Source organism: Lucilia cuprina, chromosome 4 (assembly GCF_022045245.1).
Source record: "Lucilia cuprina isolate Lc7/37 chromosome 4, ASM2204524v1, whole genome shotgun sequence".
Classification (NCBI taxonomy): Eukaryota; Metazoa; Arthropoda; class Insecta; order Diptera; family Calliphoridae; genus Lucilia; species Lucilia cuprina.
The window spans coordinates 59,842,749-59,866,717 of record NC_060952.1 but is presented as its reverse complement, the minus strand read 5'-3'; positions in this window follow the sequence as shown (position 1 = coordinate 59,866,717).

Genomic DNA, 23,969 nt, shown 5'->3' with positions numbered 1-23,969 from the left:
TTCCAGATGAATAAAATACAACATTAATGTGAACACTCTTCAAACTGTCTTCCAGAAGTGACATAAACATACAAATCAAGAAGATACAAATTAGGAAACAATGTATTTTTTTATTGTAAAATGTGTGTTCTCACCCAACTTTCATCCAGAAGTCACTAAAACGTATACTTCCAGATGAAAAAAATTCAACGGACGTGGTTTTTTGTTTAAGCAAAATGGATGCACTCTTCTAACTATCATCCGGAAGTAACTTAAAAGTTTATTTCTAGAAGACGAAAATTCGAAATCAATGTATTTTGTTTTTGTAAAATGTGCGTTCTCGTCTGACAATCGTCCAGAAGTGTTTCTGACGTGGCGTCTGGGGTGATGCGCAATAGTTTTCTCTTTTAAATGTTTGAAGGGTATGTATGTACATATATATGTCCATTAAGAAAATGCATTTGTGTATGACTGATACTGAGCTGGGGAACATCTAAGAGTAACGTGGATGATACTTCTGAAAGGCACGCAGAAGAAACTTCTAGATGACTCTTGGAAGTAAGGTATTGCCAAAGACTCTTCTAGATGTAACTAGGAAGTCACTTCTTGAAGTGACTACTTTGTATCATCTAGAAGTGTTCCTATCTTATCTTCTAGAAAATGAGTTTTCTCTTCTTCTATAAGACGAGTTTTCTTTTCTTCTAGAATAAAAGTATTATTTTCTTCTAGAAGAGTATTCTCTTGATCTAGAAGATGAGTTCTCTCTTCTTCTATTTGTATACTCACAAAGATAAAATCTATAAAAATATATGTAAATAAAATGAAATTTTATAATTTTTATTGAAATAATTGAAATTAAAATAGTATAAAAAATAATTAATTTAACAACTAATCTAAAAAAGTAAGTAATATATGTACATACATTAGAACGACTCACAAAAAATGCTGCATGAGTTAACCCCCTCAAAATATTTGCTGTTATGTAATATGATGTCAAATGTACATACATATGTATCAAAAATTTATAATAATTACCTTATAATAAGATAATTTTCAGGAAATCTGTATTGATATACCAACTGTTGGCGGGTATATTTCCAAAAATTGTAAATACTCTAAAATATTTTTGTAGTTCTTCATAAATTTTATGATCAATCCATCAAACTGTAAGAGTTATATTTTGGAACGCATTAATCCTTCAACGAAATAAACAAAAATAATGTGATAATTAATATTGAATATACATACTTTTGAATTTATTGAAATTACCTGTTATACTTTAGGAAGCAATAAAATTCTGTTATGATCAATACATTTCCCACCAAAGTTTAAACGGTCAGATATATATTTTACATTTTCTGTAAATAATCGACATTTTTAATGGAACTGCGTGATGAAATAAGACATATATAACTTACCAGATCCCTTTTTTATATTTTAATTCTGTTAGAAGTACATTAATAATGGGTTACTGCTTTCTAAAAAAATAAAATAATTAAAAATTAATTAATTTATTTATTTAAATTATAATTTATTTATTTTGAATCAATAAAACGTTACCTTTCATGAAAATTTTTTTACTAACTTGGAATTAAACCGTCTATAAAGATCTGAAATTACTAAGTCATGGATTATTTTTAAAATTATTTACAGTCACTAATGATAGAAACATCTTAACGACCCTAAACGGTATATTGCTTTTGACACTAATACTGCAATACTATTTTTTGTTTGCTCTTTTCTAATTAGGGAGTTATACATTTTCAAAAACTTAAGAATATTAGTATCATATAAAGGTCATTGAAAGAGCTGGTGTTAATAACTAAAAAAATACCTATAATTAGAAAATTTAAATCCGAAGCTATATGAAAATTAATAAAATTGTATTTAAAACAAGTTAGAGTGCTATATTCGGCTGTGCCGAATCTTAGATACCCTCCACCAGCTACTTTTATGTTATTACTTTTCTAATTGATCAAATATTTGTAGAAATAAGTTTTTTCATGTCTTTAATGGAAAAAATCCCAAAAGTTAAAATTATTAAAATTCCAAGATTTATTGAACATTATAAATTTAGAAATTTGCATGTATGTATGTATGTATATGTGTGAAAGATTTAAAGATTTTCAAAATACAAATACATATATAATTATGTTCTACACAAAATTTTGTTCAACACAAATTGATAATGCTCTTTAAATACGGTTAAAGCGCTTTTAGGGGCAGGACCTAATATAGGAGAAACATAAGTATACAAAACTAATACTTTTGCCAAATTATGTATCAATAGCTTAATTTGGTAATAAGTAATCTGCGTTTAAGAGATTTTCGTAAAAGGACTTTGTATGGGAGCTATGTCCAATTATGTATATAAAGACAAAGATTCAGAATTCTGTATCTATATCATTACTTGGTAATAAATTGTGAATGTAAGTGATTTTCTGGACCTAGTATGAGAGCTATGACCAAATATGTATGTGTGTTTTTCTAAGAGGGACCTTGTGTGGGAGCTATGATCAATTAGGGACCGATCAGAAAAATATTTCATAATATTATTTCTCTGTATATGAGCAACACTTGTGCCAAACTTTATATGATATTTTTTAATTTAGTAATGAGTTGTGTGCGTTTTAGTTATTTTCGGGAGAAGACCTTGTATGGGAGCTATGACCAGTCATAGACCGATGGAAAAAAATTTCTTAGTAAATATTTTGTATATGATCAATACTTGTACCAAATTGTATATGGATATCTTAATTAAGTAATGATTTGTACGTGTTTAAGTGTTTTTCGTAAGGGAACTAATATGGGAGCTATGACCAATTATGGACCGATCGGAAAAAGATTTCGTGGTAGTATTCGTTTATGTGAGAACAATGCTTGCAACAAATTTTATATGTATATCTTAATTTAGCAATGAATTATGTGCGTTTAGGTGATTTTCGGGAGTGGACCTTGTATGGGAGCTATGACCAAATGTGGACCGATCCAAAAAATCTTTCATTGTAATATTTCTCTGTATATAAAAGCAATACTAGTACCAAATTTTATATCGATATCTTGATTTACTAATGAGTTATGCGGGTTTAACTGATTTTCGGGAGGGGACCTTGTATGGGAGCTATGACCAATCCAAATAAACTTTCATGGTTATATTTCTGTATATAAGAGCAAAACTTGTACCAAATTTTATATGGATACCTTAATTAAGAAATGAGTTATGTGCGTTTTAGTTATTTTCGGGAGGGGACCTTGTATGGGAGCTATGACCAATTATGGACCGATCCAAAAAAAGCTTTCATTGTAATATTCCTGTATATAAGATAAATATTTGGACCAAACTTTATATCGATATCTTAATTTGGCAATGAGTTATGCGGGTTTAACTGATTTTCGGGAGGGGACCTTGTATGGGAGCTATGACCAATTGTGGACCGATCCAAAAAACCTTTCATTGTAATATTTCTGTATATAAGAGCAATACTTGTACCAAATTTTATATCGATATCTTAATTTAGTAATGAGTTATGCGCGTTTAAGTAATTTTCGGGAGGGGACCTTGTATGGGAGCTATGACCAAATATGGACCGATCCAAAAAAGCTTTCATTGTAATATTTCTGTATATAAAAGCAATACTAGTACCAAATTTTATATCGATATTTTGATTTACTAATGAGTTATGCGGGTTTAACTGATTTTCGGGAGGGGACCTTGTATGGTAGCTATGACCAATTGTGAACCGATCCAAAAAAAAGCTTTCATTGTAATATTTCTGTATATAAGAGCAATACTTGTACCAAATTTTATATCGATATCTTAATTTAGTAATGAGTTATGCGCGTTTAAGTAATTTTCGGAAGGGGACCTTGTATGGGAGCTATGACCAAATATGGACCGATCCAAAAAAGCTTTCATTGTAATATTTCTGTATATAAAAGCAATACTAGTACCAAATTTTATATCGATATCATAATTTAATAATGAGTTATGTGCGTTTAAGTGATTTTCGGGAGGGGACCTTGTATGGGAGCTATGACCAATTATGGACCCATTCAAAAAGAATTTCCTTTGTATAAATTCTATTGTCATAAAATTTTAATTTCTAAAATTTTGTGAAGATATCGACATTACGACGGAAGTTATTAACAAAAAACCAAATTTCCGGGAATTTGTACTTTTGTATATGAAATTGTGGACCGATTCTACGCAGAGATAAAGCTCTTGTGTGGAAAAGAATGTATGCCCATTTTTATGGAATTATCTTGCATAGTTTTCGAGAAAATTACATCAGAATATGCAAAAAATGCCTATTTTTTCGAGGTTGTTTCAAATTTTGATTCATAACTTTTCCCGATGTAAACCGATTTTGCCCATTTTCAACACCAAACAACTTAGGAAAACGGAGAACATTTTGGGTGAATTTGGTTAACTTCTATTGCTTCGTTTTATCGTGAGCGTGTTTTACACAGACAGACGTACAGACGGACATAGCTAGATCGACTCAGAATTTGATAAGGACCCAGAATATATATACTTTGTTGGGTCTCAGATGAATATTTCTTGGTGTTACACACGGAATGACAAAGTTATATATACCCTCTATCACCACTGATGGTGGTGGAGGGTATAAAAAAAGGATCTGGTAAGTTATATATGTCTTATTTCATCACGCAGTTCCATTAAAAATGTCGATTATTTGCAGAAAATGTAAAAGATAGATCTGACCGTTTAAACTTTGGTGGGAAATGTATTGATCATAACAGAATTTTATTGCTTCCTAAAGTATAACAGGTAATTTCAATAAATTCAAAAGTATGTATATTCAATATTAATTATCACATTATTTTTGTTTATTATGTTGAAGGATTAATGCGTTCCAAAATATAACTCTTACAGTTTGATGGATTGATCATAAAATTTATGAAGAACTACAAAAATATTTTAGAGTATTTACAATTTTTGGAAATATACCCGCCAACAGTTGGAATATCAATACAGATTTCCTGAAAATTATCTTATTATAAGGTAATTATTATAAATTTTTTACACATATGTATGTACATTTGACATCATATTACATAACAGCAAATATTTTGAGGGGGTTAACTCATGCAGCATTTTTGTGAGTCGTTCTAATGTATGTACATATATTACTTTTTTAGATTAGTTGTTAAATTAATTATTTTTTCTACTATTTTAATTTCAATTATTTCAATAAAAACTATAAAATTTCATTTTATTTACATATATTTTTATAGATTTTATCTTTGTGAGTATACAAATAGAAGAAGAGAGAACTAATCTTCTAGATCAAGAGAATATTCTTCTAGAAGAAAATAACACTTTTATTCTAGAAGAAAAGAGAACTCGTCTTCTAGAAGAAGAGAAAACTCATTTTCTAGAAGATAAGATAGGAACACTTCTAGATGATACAAAGTAGTCACTTCAAGAAGTGACTTCCTAGTTACATCTAGAAGAGTCTTTGGCAATACCTTACTTCCAAGAGTCATCTTCTGCGTGCCTTTCAGAAGTATCATCCACGTTACTCTTAGATGTTCCCCAGCTCAGTATCAGTCATACACAAATGCATTTTCTTAATGGACATATACCCTTCAAATATTTCGAAGACAAAACTATTGCGCATCACCCCAGACGCCACGTCAGAAACTCTTCTGGACGATTGTCAGACGAGAACGCACATTTTACAAAAACAAAATACATTTATTTCGAACTTTCGTCTTCTAGAAATATACTTTTAAGTTACTTCCGGATAATATTTAGAAGAGTGCGTCCATTTTTCTTAATCAAAAAGATATGACTATTGCGTTTTTTTCATCAGAAAGTATACCTTTTAGTGATTTCTGGATGATAGTTAGGTGAGAACACACATATTACACTAACAAAATACATTGTTTCCTAATTTTTATATTCTTGGTTTGTATGTCTATAACACTTCTGGAAGATAGTTTGAAGAGTGTATACATTACTATTGCATTTTAATCATTTGGAAGTCTAAATTGTAGTCACTTCTGGACGATTGACAGACGAAAGCACACATTTTACAAAAACAAAAAACATTGATTTCGAGTTTTCGCCGTCTGAAAGTATACTTTTAGGTTACTTCCGGATAATAGTAAGATGAGTACGAAAACAAAAAAAAAAAAAAAACATAAATACTCCATTTGTTAGGGTGATCGTGAAAAAATAAAAATAAATAATGCAGAAATTTGGTTCAATTTTATCATTGTAAAACTTAAATGAGTTATTGAATTTAATATTCATAGAAAAATAGTTTATTTAATATATTGTGAATATTAAGCAATAAAAAAAAATATGACAGTGTTGTGTTAAAAGTCAACTGTTAAAAAACATTTAAGAAGGTTTTGTTAATTGGTGAAGTTTATTAAATATATACCAAAAAGTAATTATCTTCAAGTATTATATAAATAGAATTAAAAAGTAAGTTGTCATATTTTACATTAAAATACTATTTTAGGAATAAGTTAACAACTCTAAACGGCTTCCATTTTCATTATTGTTAAACGAAGTCTAATATGTTTAATTAAAAATATTTTTATATTAAATAAATTTCGTCTCTCTCTTAATTGGTTTAGGAGTTATAAGTATTTTAAGACTTTTTCAAATTGTACCTTTCGGCTTTCATTTGATGAACATTGCATTTTTAACATATTTAGATTTATTTGAGTTAAATCTTAACTTTCAATATTTTTTAATCTATTTGCGCGTTTAGGTTCAGTTTCTAGATTACGTATGATCACTTTGAGCTAAAATTTTATTTGTATTTCATTATCGTAACAAAAAAATACATTAAAATTTTACTTAAAGTATTTAAACGTTAGCTGGAATCAAAGTTAATTAATAAAGTAGCATCACTTGAACAGCTGACTATTTTTTTAACTATAGTTTCCATAGAAAAATAAAATTAGTTGACAAAGTTTGTTTTGAAAATTGTTAACATTGTTTATGTCGCCATTTTTAAATTGTGTTTTGCTATTTGTTAAAATTTGTGAAAAATTGAAAAAATGAATTAAAAGTGGTTTTAAAGTAGTTTAAAAGTGTTATAAATTGTATAATATATAATAATATAATTAAAACCTTAATATTTTCAACTTAAAAGTAATCTATATATATAAAATTTTAACGTTACTGACTGATAATATTTTCCATTTGCGTCCATATTTCTCCAAAAAAGGGAAAAATTGCGGAACACATTTCTTTAAATAAAACCCCATCCTCAAATGGACGACCTTTTTTCGCCAATGCCAAAGCAATCGCGTATATGAAATAAACATTTATTTGTAACGGCTACTGAAAAATATTCGCGGTGTATCATAACATTAAGCGACATAGACCTTCTTTGTTGAATGTGTTTTGTGTTTACTTTGTGTTTTTACTCACAGTATTCGTATTGCGTATGTATTAGTGAGAATAACATAACTACCCCGGGGTAGTGTTTGGCCACCAACGATTTAAACCAACAATGTTCATTTTAAAGCACAATTCCCTTCAAACATTTCGAAGACAAAACTATTGCGCATCACCCCAAACGCCAAGTCAGAAACACTTCTGGACGATTGTCAGACGAGAACGCACATTTTACAAAAACAAAATACATTTATTTCGAACTTTCGTCTTCTAGAAATATACTTTTAAGTTACTTCCGGATAATAGTTAGAAGAGTGCGTCCATTTTTCTTAATCAAAAAAATATGACTATTGCGTTTTTTTCATCAGAAAGTATACCTTTTATTGATTTCTGGATGATAGTTAGGAGAGAACACACATATTACACTAACAAAATACATTGTTTCCTAATTTTTATATTCTTGGTTTGTATGTCTATAACACTTCTGGAAGATAGTTTGAAGAGTGTATACATTACTATTGCATTTTAATCATTTGGAAGTCTAAATTGTAGTCACTTCTGGACGATTGACAGACGAAAGCACACATTTTACAAAAACAAAAAACATTGATTTCGAGTTTTCGCCGTCTGAAAGTATACTTTTAGGTTACTTCCGGATAATAGTAAGATGAGTACGAAAACAAAAAAAAAACATAAATACTCCATTTGTTAGGGTGATCGTGAAAAAATAAAAATAAATAATGCAGAAATTTGGTTCAATTTTATCATTGTAAAACTTAAATGAGTTATTGAATTTAATATTCATAGAAAAATAGTTTATTTAATATATTGTGAATATTAAGCAATAAAAAAAAATATGACAGTGTTGTGTTAAAAGTCAACTGTTAAAAAACATTTAAGAAGGTTTTGTTAATTGGTGAAGTTTATTAAATATATACCAAAAAGTAATTATCTTCAAGTATTATATAAATAGAATTAAAAAGTAAGTTGTCATATTTTACATTAAAATACTATTTTAGGAATAAGTTAACAACTCTAAACGGCTTCCATTTTCATTATTGTTAAACGAAGTCTAATATGTTTAATTAAAAATATTTTTTATATTAAATAAATTTCGTCTCTCTCTTAATTGGTTTAGGAGTTATAAGTATTTTAAGACTTTTTCAAGTTGATTAAAAATCCGAAATATATATATATATATATATATATATATATATATATATATATATATATATATATATATATTATATATATTATATAATTATATATATATATATATATATATATATATATATATATATATATATATATATATATATATATATATATATATATATATATATATATATATTTCGGATTTTTAATCAATTTCTCATTTAATGCATGATATAAACTAGTGGTGGCCAGCGAGAGAGTGCTTAAATCGCATATGTTTTAGTGAAACAATACAAGAGCATACAAATGAAAATACACTGAAACAAATTATTTGTTTGTATTTATTTTGTGTTATTCATATAACATGTTTGTATTTCAATGAATAACGGAAGGTATGTATTTATGCGATGATTTAAGTATTATTGAATATCTTACGATAATGAAATACAAATAAAATTTTAGCTCAAAGTGATCATACGTAATCTAGAAACTGAACCTAAACGCGCAAATAGATTAACAAATATTGAAAGTTAAAATTTAACTCAAATAAATCTAAATATGTTAAAAATGCAATGTTCATCAAATGAAAGCCGAAAGGTACAACTTGAAAAAGTCTTAAAATACTTATAACTCCTAAACCAATTAAGAGAGAGACGAAATTTATTTAATATAAAAATATTTTTAATTAAACATATTAGACTTCGTTTAACAATAATGAAAATGGAAGCCGTTTAGAGTTGTTAACTTATTCCTAAAATAGTATTTTAATGTAAAATATGACAACTTACTTTTTAATTCTATTTATATAATTCTTGAAGATAATTACTTTTTGGTATATATTTAATAAACTTCACCAATTAACAAAACCTTCTTAAATGTTTTTTAACAGTTGACTTTTAACACAACACTGTCATATTTTTTTTATTGCTTAATATTCACAATATATTAAATAAACTATTTTTCTATGAATATTAAATTCAATAACTCATTTAAGTTTTACAATGATAAAATTGAACCAAATTTCTGCATTATTTATTTTTATTTTTTCACGATCACCCTAACAAATGGAGTATTTATGTTTTTTTTTTGTTTTTGTTTTCGTACTCATCTTACTATTATCCGGAAGTAACCTAAAAGTATACTTTCAGACGGCGAAAACTCGAAATCAATGTTTTTTGTTTTTGTAAAATGTGTGCTTTCGTCTGTCAATCGTCCAGAAGTGACTACAATTTAGACTTCCAAATGATTAAAATGCAATAGTAATGTATACACTCTTCAAACTATCTTCCAGAAGTGTTATAGACATACAAACCAAGAATATAAAAATTAGGAAACAATGTATTTTGTTAGTGTAATATGTGTGTTCTCACCTAACTATCATCCAGAAATCACTAAAAGGTATACTTTCTGATGAAAAAAACGCAATAGTCATATCTTTTTGATTAAGAAAAATGGACGCGCTCTTCTAAATATTATCCGGAAGTAACTTAAAAGTATATTTCTAGAAGACGAAAGTTCGAAATAAATGTATTTTGTTTTTGTAAAATGTGCGTTCTCGTCTGACAATCGTCCAGAAGAGTTTCTGACGTGGCGTCTGGGGTGATGCGCAATAGTTTTGTCTTCGAAATATTTGAAGGGTATATGTCCATTAAGAAAATGCATTTGTGTATGACTGATACTGAGCTGGGGAACATCTAAGAGTAACGTGGATGATACTTCTGAAAGGCACGCAGAAGATGACTCTTGGAAGTAAGGTATTGCCAAAGACTCTTCTAGATGTAACTAGGAAGTCACTTCTTGAAGTGACTACTTTGTATCATCTAGAAGTGTTCCTATCTTATCTTCTAGAAAATGAGTTTTCTCTTCTTCTAGAAGACGAGTTCTCTTTTCTTCTAGAATAAAAGTGTTATTTTCTTCTAGAAGAATATTCTCTTGATCTAGAAGATTAGTTCTCTCTTCTTCTATTTGTATACTCACAAAGATAAAATCTATAAAAATATATGTAAATAAAATGAAATTTTATAGTTTTTATTGAAATAATTGAAATTAAAATAGTAGAAAAAATAATTAATTTAACAACTAATCTAAAAAAGTAATATATGTACATACATTAGAACGACTCACAAAAAATGCTGCATGAGTTAACCCCTCAAAATATTTGCTGTTATGTAATATGATGTCAAATGTACATACATATGTGTAAAAAATTTATAATAATTACCTTATAATAAGATAATTTTCAGGAAATCTGTATTGATATTCCAACTGTTGGCGGGTATATTTCCAAAAATTGTAAATACTCTAAAATATTTTTGTAGTTCTTCATAAATTTTATGATCAATCCATCAAACTGTAAGAGTTATATTTTGGAACGCATTAATCCTTCAACATAATAAACAAAAATAATGTGATAATTAATATTGAATATACATACTTTTGAATTTATTGAAATTACCTGTTATACTTTAGGAAGCAATAAAATTCTGTTATGATCAATACATTTCCCACCAAAGTTTAAACGGTCAGATCTATCTTTTACATTTTCTGCAAATAATCGACTTTTTAATGGAACTGCGTGATGAAATAAGACATATATAACTTACCAGATCCCTTTTTTATACCCTCCACCACCATCAGTGGTGATAGAGGGTATATATAACTTTGTCATTCCGTGTGTAACACCAAGAAATATTCATCTGAGACCCAACAAAGTATATATATTCTGGGTCCTTATCAAATTCTGAGTCGATCTAGCTATGTCCGTCTGTACGTCTGTCTGTGTAAAACACGCTCACGATAAAACGAAGCAATAGAAGTTAACCAAATTCACCCAAAATGTTCTTCGTTTTCCTAAGTTGTTTGGTGTTGAAAATGGGCAAAATCGGTTCACATCGGGAAAAGTTATGAATCAAAATTTGAAACAACCTCGAAAAAATAGGCATTTTTTGCATATTCTGATGTAATTTTCTCGAAAACTATGCAAGATAATTCCATAAAAATGGGCATACATTCTTTTCCACACAAGAGCTTTATCTCTGCGTAGAATGGGTCCACAATTTCATATACAAAAGTACAAATTCCCGGAAATTTGGTTTTTTGTTAATAACTTCCGTCGTAATGTCGCTGGCCACCACTAGTTTATATCATGCATTAAATGAGAAATTGATTAAAAATCCGAAATATATATATATATATATATATATATATATATATATTTATATATATATATATATATATATATTATATTATATATATATATTATATATTATATTATATATATATATATATATATATATATATATATATATATATATATATATATATATATTATATATATATTATATATATATATATATATATATATATATATATATATATATATATATAATTATATATATACTAGCTATACCCAGTGTGCTTCGCTACCCTCATCGTAATGGAATAAAATAAATATCATTATTGTAAATGTATATATATCTACAATATCAAAAATTCTCCTTTTAGAGAACTCTTTAAGTTTGATTTTCTGATTCTAGTCTCAATATTACAGAAAATTAGAAAAAACAGTTGAAGAACGAAAAAGTACCAGACAGTGACTTTTTATACATTTTCATTAAATCAGGATGACGCATGTTTAATTTTCAACCAGAAACCAAAAAAAATCGCATAAAGATTTTTATACAATCAGGAAGCTACATGTCCAATTTAATGTTTTTTGGTTCAATATTATAGAAAATTCGAAAAGTATTAGTAAAAGAACATAAAAGTACCAGAGTATGCTTTTTCAATTTTCGTTCAATTGGGATACTGCGTGTTTAATTTTATGTTTATATATATTCATTATTTTAGAAGGCTCTAAAAGTACCAGTACCAGTGAAGTACGAAAAAGTACCAAAGGATCTATTTTATTTAATTTCATGTTCCTAAGTTCAATATTATAGAAAATTCAAAAAGTACCAGAAAATATTCCAGTTAAAATTTCCATTTACTCAAGTCCCTGATTGCTTTTAAAGATTCTAATTAACTCCGGGCTCCACATGCTTAATTTCATGTTTCTAGGATCAATATTATAAAAAACACAAAAAGTACCTTTTGAAGAACGAAAAAGTACCCTTTATAGGTTCTCACTTAATTCAGGCTCTAAACGCTTAATTTCATGTTTCTAGGTTCAATATTATAGAAAATTCAAAATGTACCTTTTAAAGAACGTAAAAGTACCAAAAAGTCCCCTTTTATAGGTCCTCACTTAATCCGGTCTCTATACGCTTAATTTCACGTTTCTAGGTTCAATATTATACAAACATCCAAAAAGTACCTTTTGAAGAACGAAAAAGTACCAAAATTCTCCTTTTATAGGTTCTCACTTAATCCATCCTCTACATACTTAATTTCATGTTTCTAGGTTCAATATTATAGGAAATTCAAAAAGTACCTTTTGAAGAACGAAAAAATACCAAAAAGTCCCCTTTTATAGATTCTCATTTACTCCGGGCTCTACATTTTTAATTTCATGTTTCTAGGTTCAATATTATAGGAAATTCAAAAAGTACCTTTTGAAGAACGAAAAAATACCAAAAAGTCCCCTTTTATAGATTCTCATTTACTCCGGGGTCTACATGCTTAATTTCATTTTTCTAGGTTAAATTTTATAGAAAACTCAAAAAGTACCAAAAAGTCCAAAATGTACCTTTTAAAGAACGGTAAAGTACCAAAAAGTCCCCTTTTATAGGTCCTCACTTAATCCGGGCTCTACATGCTTAATTTCACGTTTCTAGGTTCAATATTATACAAAAATCCAAAAAGTACCTTTTGAAGAAAGAAAAGGTTTCAAAAAGTCCCCTTTTATATGTTCCCACTTAATCCAGGCTCTACATACCTAATTTCATGTTTCTAGGTTCAATATTATAAAAAATTCAAAAAGTACCTTTTGATGAACGAAAAGTCCCCTTTTATAGATTCTCATTTACTCCGGGCTCTACATGCTTAGTTTCATGTTTCTAGGTTAAATTTTATAGAAAACTCAAAAAGTATCTTTTGTAGAACGAAACAGTACCAAAAAGTCTCCTTTTATAGATTCTCATTTACTCTGGGCTCTACATGCTTAATTTCATGTTTCTAGGTTCTGTCCGCCATAATGCAGAATTATTTTGCAGACGTCAAAAAACTGACCTATGCGAAATTTTGTGGTATTTGCTTCATAAAAAACAAATTTGTGAATATTTGAAGCTATTTATACAGTATTCCGGGAGGTACATTTGTATGGGGGCTATGTGAAATCGTTGACCGATTTTGTCCATTTTCAATACCGAACATTTCTGATCAATAAAATATATTTTGGGAAAATTTCATCTGAATATCTCTTATTTTGTGGACGCTATCGTTCCAACAACAGACAGACGGACAGACGGACGGACGGACATGGCTAAATCGTCTTAGAATCTTACGAGGTTCCAGAATATATATACTTTATGGGGTTTTAGAGCAATATTTCGATGTGTTACACACGGAATGACAAAATCAATATACCCCCCATCTTTTTTGATGGTGGGTATAAAAAAGGGATCTGGTAAGTTATATATGTCTTATTTCATCACGCGGTTCCATTAAAAATGTAGATTATTTGCAGAAAATGTAAAAAATGGATCTGACAATTTAAATTTTGGTGGTAAATGTATTGGACATAAGATAATCCTATTTTATTGCTTCCTAAAGTATAAGAGGTAATTTCAATAAATACAAAAGTATGTATATTCAATATTAATTATAACATTATTTTTATTTATTTTGTTGAAGGATTAATGCGTTCCAAAATATAACTTTACAATTTGATGGATTGATCATAAAATTTATGAAGAATTACAAAAATATTTTAGAGTCCACATTTTACAATTTTTGGAAGTATACCAGTCAGCAGTTGGAATATTAATACAGATTTCCTGAAAATTATCTTATTATAGGGTAATTATTCTAAATTTTTGATACATATGTACATTAGACCGACTCACTCTGTATGGAAAGCAAAATGTTCCTTGCTTTGTTTTATGATGATTCCCAAAATATTTTAAATCTAGGGATGACCGTTCCTGAGCTGGACCAAATTAAAAAAAGGTATTTTGGAATTATTTTTTTTTAAATTTTTGTTTTTTTTGAAACAAAATATCCAATACGGGGTATCGTTTAAAAGATATTTTAAAGCCGCGTTCAATGATGTATTAATCATAAATAACCGTCTGCTTATAATTGTCATATTTCAAAATATTTAAAATTGTTAGGTTTTTCACTAAGAAAAATAAAATGTATGCACAATTTTGATAATTTTGCGCACCACTAGACTTGGCTTCAAAAAAAAACCTTTCAACTGATACCACATACTATATATATTGTTTAAGAAATACTGTATAATTTATAACAAAATAACAAAAATGGACTTTTTTGTAACCGGTTCAGCTCACGAACGGCCATCGAGAGACTAGAAATATTTTGGGAACCATTATATAACATAACAAAGATTTTTTGAAGCTGGGTTAAAATATTTAATTTAACATGAAGAATCCTGTTCCCATACGATATTTTCTTTAAAACTGTCCAGCTCACGAATGGACAACACTTAAACGAAAATATTTTGGGTAACATCATATTACATAAGAGCGAATATTATGAGGGGGGTAACTCAAGCAACATTTTTTGTGAGTCGGTCTAATGTACATATATTACTTTTTTTGTTAAATCAATTATTTTTTCTACTATTTTAATTTTAATCATTTCAATAAAAACTATAAAATTTCATTTTATTTAGATTTATTTTTATAGATTTTATTTTGGTGAGTAAACAAATAGAAGAAGAGAAAACTCATCTTCTGGAAGACGAGAATACTCATCTTCTAGAAGAAGAGAAAACTCATCTTCTGGAAGACGAGAATACTCTTCTTCTAGAAGAAGAGAAAATTCATCTTCTAGAAGATAAGATAGAAACACTTCTAGATGATACTAAGTAGTCACTTCAAGAAGTGACTTCCTAGTTACATCTAGAAGAGTCTTTGGCAATACCTTACTTCCAAGAGTCATTTAGAAGTTTCTTTTGCGGGTCTCCCAGAAGTATCTTCCACGTTACTCTTAGACGTTCCCCAGCTCGGCATCAGTTCTTCCCGACTGGTGACAAGAATTCTTATACTTCAGCAACATCGCTGGCGAGCTTTTAGCACGTTTGGAAGTTTCACACGGGTAACTTCCAAACGTGCTAAAAGCTCGCCAGCGATGTTGCGGAAGTATAAGAATTCTTGTCACCAGTCGGGAAGAACTGATGCCGAGCTGGGGAACGTCTAAGAGTAACTTGGAAGAAACTTCTGGAAGACCCGCAAAAGAAACTTCTAGATGACTCTTGGAAGTAAGGTATTGCCAAAGACTCTTCTAGATGTGACTAGCAAGTCTTTTCTTGAAGTGACTACATAGTATCCTCTAGAAGTGTTCCTATCTTATCTTCTAGAAGATGAGTTTTCTCTTCTTCTAGAAGAAGAGAATTCTCTTCTTCTTGAAGATGAGTATTCTCTTCTTCTAGAAGATGAGTATTCTCGTATTTTCTCGTATACTCACCAAAATAAAATCTATAAAGATAAATCTAAATACATAAAATGAAATTTTATAGTTTTTATTGAATTAATTGAAATTAAAATAGTAGAAAATATAATTGATTTAACAATCTAATCTAAAAAACAATCTAATCTAAAAAAGTAATATATGTACATTAGACCGACTCACAAAAAATGGTGCTTGAGTTACATCATATGTACATCATATGTAATATGATGTTACCCAAAATATTTTCGGTTAATTATTGTCCATTCGTGAGCTGGACAGTTTTAAAGAAAATATCGTATGGGAACACGATTCTTCATGTTAAATTCAATATTTTATCCAGCTTCAAAAAATCTTTTTTATGTTTTATAATGGTTCCCAAAATATTTCTAGTCTATCGATGGTCGTTCGTGAGCTGAACCGGTTACAAAAAAGTCCCTTTTTAGTTATTTTGTTTTAAATTATACAGCATTTCTTAAACAATATATAAGCCAAGTCTAGAGGTGCACAAAATTTGCAAAATTGTGCATATATTTCATTTTTCTTAGTAAAAACCTAACAATTTTAAATATTTTGGAATATGACAATTATAAGAAAACGGTTATTTATGATTAATACATCATTGTACGCGACTTTAAAATACCTTTTAAACGATACCCCGTATTGGATATTTTGTTTCAAACAAACAAAAATTTAAAAAAAAATTCCAAAATACCTTTTTTTAATTTGGTCCAGCGGTCACTTAAAATATTTGGGAATTATCATAAAACAAAGCAAGGTAAATTTTGGGAGGGGTAACAAAAACACGTTTTTGCTTTCCATACAGAGTGAGTCGGTCTAATGTACATATGTATCAAAAATTTAGAATTATTACCTTATAATAAGATAATTTTCAGGGAATCGGTATTAATATTCCAACTGCTGACTGGTATACTTCCAAAAATTGTAAAACGTTGGACTCTAAAATATTTTTGTAGTTCTTCATCAATTTTATGATTAATCCATCAAATTGTAAGAGTTATATTATGGAACGCATTAATCCTTCAACGAAATAAACCAAAATAATCTTATAATTAATATTGAATATACATACTTTTGTATTTATTGAAATTACCAGTTATACTTCAGGAAGCAATAAAAATAGGATTCTCTCATGTCCAATACATTTACCACCAACTTTAAACAGTTAGATCCTTTTTTTACATTTTCTGCAAATAATCGACATTTTTAATGGAACCACGTGATGAAATAAGACATATATAACTTACCAGATCCCTTTTTTATATTTTAATTCGGTTAGAAGTATTTTAATAGGGGGTACAATATTAGCTACTGCTTCTAAAAAATAAAATAATTAAAAATTAATAAATTTATTTATTTATTGTTCTGAATCAATAAAAACATTACCTTTCATGAACATTTTTTCAATAACTTGGAATTAAACCGTCTATAAAGATCTGAAATTACTAAGTCATGGATTATTTTTTAATTATTTACAGTCACTAACGATAGAAACATCTTAACGACCCTAAACGGGATATTGCTTTTGACACTAATATTGCAATACTGTTTTTTGTTTGCTCTCTTCTAATACTTAGGAACGGCATGCTAAATATTAAGAATATTGGTATCATATGATAGGTCATAGAAAGACCTGGTGTTAATAACTAAAAAAGTACCTATAATTAGAATAATTAAATCCAAAGCTATATGAAAATTAATAAAATTGTATTTATTTAAAAAAGGTGGGTTTAAAATTTGTCCATGTCCATCAATGTATATATGAAAAAATATAAAAATTTACATAAAAATATGAACACTTTTAACACTTTCTTAGAATTCGTTTTTCGTGACCTTCATAAAATATACGGCCACATAACCACACATAATTATTTTTTTATTTGCCAACATACATAATTACTTTTTATTGCCATCATAAAACCTATTTCTTGCAAACACACATTTGCTGATTTTCCGCTCGAATTTAACACGAATTCAACTCGTTTTCCACTCGGTCGCAAGCGAGTTGAAAAAAACAAAAACGTGTAAATATCGCATACAAAAGGGAATACAAACAAGTTATAGTGCTATATTTGGCTGTGCCGAATCTTAAATACCCTCCACCAGCTATTTCTATGTTATTAATTTTCTAATTGATCAAATATTTGTAGAAATCAGTTTTCTCATGTCTTTGATAGAAAAAATTCCAAAAGTTAAATCTATTACAATTCAAAGATTTATTGAACATTATAAATTTAGTAATTTGCTTGTATGCATGTGTGTGAAAGATTTAGAGATTTTCAAAATATAAAAACATATATAATTTTGTTCTACACAAAATTTTGTTCAACACAAATTGACAATGCTCTTTAAATACGGTTTAAGCGCATTTTGGGGCTGGACCTAGTATAGGAGAAATATAATTTTTGTATATGTATCATTGTGTATCAATAGCTTTATTTGGTAATAAGTAATGTGCGTTTAAGAGATTTTCGTAAAACGACTTTGTATGGGAGCTATGTTCAATTATGTATATAAAGACAAAATTTCAGAATTCTGTATCTGTATAATTACTTGGTAAAAAATATTGTGAATCTAAGTAATTTTCTGGACCTAGTATGGGAGCTATTTATAGTGAATTTATGTATATAAAAGCAATATTTATGCTAAATGTATGGATATAAATATATGGTTATGAGTTATGTGCGTTTTTTCTGATTTTCGGAAGGGAACCTTGTATGTGTGTTTTTCTAAAAGGGACCTTATATGGGAGCTAAAACTTTCATTGTAATATTTCTGTATATAAGAGCAATACTTATACCAAATTTTATATCGATATCTTTGGTAATGAGTAATGCGCGTTTAAGTGATTTGGGGGGGGGGCTTATATGGGAGCTATGACCAATTATGGACCGATCCAAAAAAACTTTCATGGTTATATTTCTGTATATAAGAGCAATACTTGTACCAAATTTTGTATCGATATCTTAATTTAGTAATGAGTTATGTGCGTTTAAGAGATTTTCGGGAGGGGACCTTGTATGGGAGCTATGACCAAATATGGACCGATCGAAAAAATCTTTCATTGTAATATTTCTGTGTATAAGAGCAATACTTGTACCAAATTTTATATCAATATCTTGATTTAATAAAGAGTTATGCGCGTTTAAGTGATTTTCGGGAGGGGATCTTAATTTAGTAATGAGTTATGTGCGTTTAAGAGATTTTCGGGAGGGGACCTTGTATGGGAGCTATGACCAAATATGGACCGATCGAAAAAATCTTTCATTGTAATATTTCTGTATATAAGAGCAATACTTGTACCAAATTTTATATCGATATCTTAATTTAGTAATGAGTTATGCGCGTTTAAGTGATTTTCGGGAGGGGACCTTCTATGGGAGCTATGACCAAATATAGACCGATCCAAAAAATCTTCATTGTAATGTTTATGTATATAAAAGCAATACTTGTACCAAATTTTATATCAATATCTTGATTTAATAAAGAGTTATGCGCGTTTAAGTGATTTTCGGGAGGGGACCTTGTATGGGAGCTATTACCAAATATGGACCGATCCAAAAAATCTTTCATTGTAATATTTCTGTATATAAGAGCAATACCTGTACCAAATCTTGTAACGATATCTTAATTTACTAATGAGTTATGCGGGTTTAACTGATTTTCGGGAGGGGACCTTGTATGGGAGCTATAACCAATTATGGACCGATCCAAAAAAGCTTTCATTGTAATATTTCTGTATATAAGAGCAATACTTATACCAAATTTTATATCGATATCTTAATTTAGTAATGAGTGATTTAAGTGATTTTCGGGAGGGGACCTTGTATGGGAGCTATGACCAATTATGGACCCACCAAAAAAATTTTTCCTCTAGATAAATTCTTTTGTCAAAAAATTTCAATTCTTTTGTCAAAAATTTTCAATTTTGTGAAAATATCGACATTACGACGGAAATTATTAACAAAAAACCAAATTTCCGGGAATTTGTACTTTTGTATGGGAGGTATATGAAATTGTGGACCGATTCTGACGATTTTACGCAAAGATTAAGCTCTTGTGTGGAAACGAATGTATGCCCATTTTTATGGAATTATCTTGCATAGTTTTCGAGAAAATTACATCAGAATGTGTAAAAAATGCCTATTTTTTTCGAGGTTGTTTCAAATTTTGATTCATAACTTTTCCCGATGTAAACCGATTTTGCCCATTTTCAATACCAAACAACTTAGGAAAACAAAGAACATTTTGGGTGAATTTGGTTAAATTCTATTGCTTCGTTTTATCGTGAGCGTGTTTTACACAGACAGACGGACAGACGGACATAGCTAGATCGACTTAGAATTTGATAAGGACCCAGAATATATATACTTTGTTGGGTCTCAGATGAATATTTCTTGGTGTTACACACGGAATGACAAAGTTATATATACCATCTATCACCACTGAAGGTGGTGGAGGGTATAAAAATCTGAGATTTTTTATTATGAAATACAAATAAAATGACTAATTGCTTGCAACTTAAAATGAAAGCCTTAACAAATTGTTAATCAAAAACATAGTTTCCTCGACTTCATATTAAAATAGAAAACTATTCACTTTTCATTTCAAAGAAAAGCTTATTTATCAACAAGAAGCTCTACAAAATTTGAAATATGCTCTTTTATTATAACATTTGAGACATTTTTGAATTAATTAATCATTTCGACACAAATAAATGAAAATAAAACCAAAATAGAGTCAAACAAACACTACACCATTTGTAATTATGGCCTTCACCTCTGATAATTTGTTTCTCTTCTTTTTTTTTTTGCAGCGCATCGATGGCTTAAATTAATTGAAAAAGTAGAAATGATGTTCATGTTTTACGTTTTTTTTGTCATTATTTCTTGACAGATTTATTTGCAAGTTTTTCATTGAAGTTTATCTTTTCGTCTTTTTCCCCACTTTAATGGTATATGGTGTCAGTTTTAACATTATTTTATGTGCAAATACTTTTGAGTTTCATTTTTAATTCACATTTGGAATATTTATGACATAATGTCATTCAATGAATGAATGAAGCGATGATTTATGTCATCAATTGTCAGTGTTAAAGGCAGGCTAGTGAATAAAAAGAATACATTAATAATGTAGTTATTTTTTGTGCAATGTTTAAGGGAGGTGTTGAGAAGAGAGAGAGAGGTAATAAATGACAAATTAATTAATTAAGTAGACATTTTTTGAAAAATTTTGACAAATAACTGGAAAAGTTTACTTTTAAGAAGAAAGAGGTATTTGAAAGTAAAGAAAATCAACTGCTATACATATACAATTCAAAGCACCAAGTACAAAATATATTGATCACAATTAACTATAATAAGAATCTTTTAAATATATTTTTAGAATTCCTCATAACTTGAGGAAAACTATTTGAAAAACTCATAAAATGAATAATAAGGACTCCATTTAATTCTATAAAGAGAATTGTATTTAATGTTTGTAAATGAGATATAACTTTGTCATTCCGTGTGTAACACCAAGAAATATTCATCTGAGACCCAACAAAGTATATATATTCTGGGTCCTTATCAAATTCTAAGTCGATCTAGCTATGTCCGTCTGTCCGTCTGTCTGTGTAAAACACGCTCACTATAAAACGAAGCAATAGAATTTAACCAAATTCACCCAAAATGTTCTTTGTTTTCCTAAGTTGTTTGGTATTGAAAATGGGCAAAATCGGTTTACATCGGGAAAAGTTATGAATCAAAATTTGAAACAACCTCGAAAAAAATAGGCATTTTTTACACATTCTGATGTAATTTTCTCGAAAACTATGCAAGATAATTCCATAAAAATGGGCATACATTCGTTTCCACACAAGAGCTTAATCTTTGCGTAAAATCGTCAGAATCGGTCCACAATTTCATATACCTCCCATACAGAAGTACAAATTCCCGGAAATTTGGTTTTTTGTTAATAATTTCCGTCGTAATGTCGATATTTTCACAAAATTTTAGAAATTGAAATTTTTTGACAAAAGAATTTATCTAGAGGAAAAATTTTTCTGGTGGGTCCATAATTGGTCATAGCTCCCATACAAGGTCCCCTCCCGAAAATCACTTAAATCACTCATTACTAAATTAAGATATCGATATAAAATTTGGTATAAGTATTGCTCTTATATACAGAAATATTACAATGAAAGCTTTTTTGGATCGGTCCATAATTGGTTATAGCTCCCATACAAGGTCCCCTCCCGAAAATCAGTTAAACCCGCATAACTCATTAGTAAATTAAGATATCGTTACAAGATTTGGTACAGGTATTGTACTTATATACAGAAATATTACAATGAAAGATTTTTTGGATCGGTCCATATTTGGTAATAGCTCCCATACAAGGTCCCCAAGGTCCCGAAAATCACTTAAACGCGCATAACTCTTTATTAAATCAAGATATTGATATAAAATTTGGTACAAGTATTGCTTTTATACTAAATTAAGATATCGATATAAAATTTGGTACAAGTATTGCTCTTATATACAGAAATATTACATTGAAAGTTTTTTTGGATCGGTCCATAATTGGTCATAGCTCCCAAACAAGGTCCCCTCCCGAAAATCAGTTAAACGCGCATAACTCATTACTAAATTAAGATATAGACATAAAATTTGGTACAAGTATTGCTCTTATACACAGAAATATTATAATGAAAGATTTTTTCGATCGGTGCATATTTGGTCATAGCTCCCATACAAGGTCGCCTCCCGCAAATCACTTAAACGCGCATAACTCATTAGTATATTAAGATATCGATATAAAATTTGGTACAAGTATTGCTCTTATATACAGAAATATTACAATGAAAGATTTTTTCGATCGATCCATTAAGATATCGATATAAAATTTGGTACAAATATTGATCTTATATACAGAAATATAACTATGAAAGTTTTTTGGATCGGTCCATAATTGGTCATAGCTCCCATATAAGGTCCCCTCCCGAAAATCACTTAAACGCGCATTACTCATTACCAAAGATATCGATATAAAATTTGGTACAAGTATTGCTCTTATATACAGAAATATTACAATGAAAGTTTTTTTGGATCGGTCCATAATTGGTCATAGCTCCCATACAAGGTTCCCTTCCGAAAATCATAAAAACACACATAACTCATAACCAAATATTGATATCCATACATTTATCAAAAATATTGCTCTTATATACATAAATTCACTATAAAATTGTTTTACGATCGGTCCATATTTGGTCATAGCTCTCATACTAGGTCCAGAAAATCACTTAGAATCACAATATTTATTACCAAGTAATGACATAGATACAGAATTCTGAAATTTTGTCTTTATATACATAATTGAACATAGCTCCCATATAAAGTCATTTTACGAAAATCTCTTAAACGCACATTACTTATTACCAAATTAAGCTATTGTAATATAATTTGGCAAAAATATTAGTTTTGTATACTTCTATTTCTCCTATATTAGGGGCAGGACTCTAAAAGCGCTTTAACCGTATTTAAAGAGCATTATCAATTTGTGTTGAACAATATTTTGTGTAGAACATAATTATATAAGTATTTGTATTTTGAAAATCTCTAAATCTTTCACACACATACATACAAATTACATGCAAATTACTAAATTTATAATGTTTAATAAATCTTAGAATTGTAATAGATTTAAATTTTTTGATTTAAATCTATGACTCTTGGAAGTAAGGTATTGCCAAAGACTCTTCTAGATGTAACTAGGAAGTCACTTCTTGAAGTGACTACTTAGTATCATCTAGAAGTGTTTCTATCTTATCTTCTAAAAGATGAATTTTCTCTTCTTCTAGAAGAAGAGT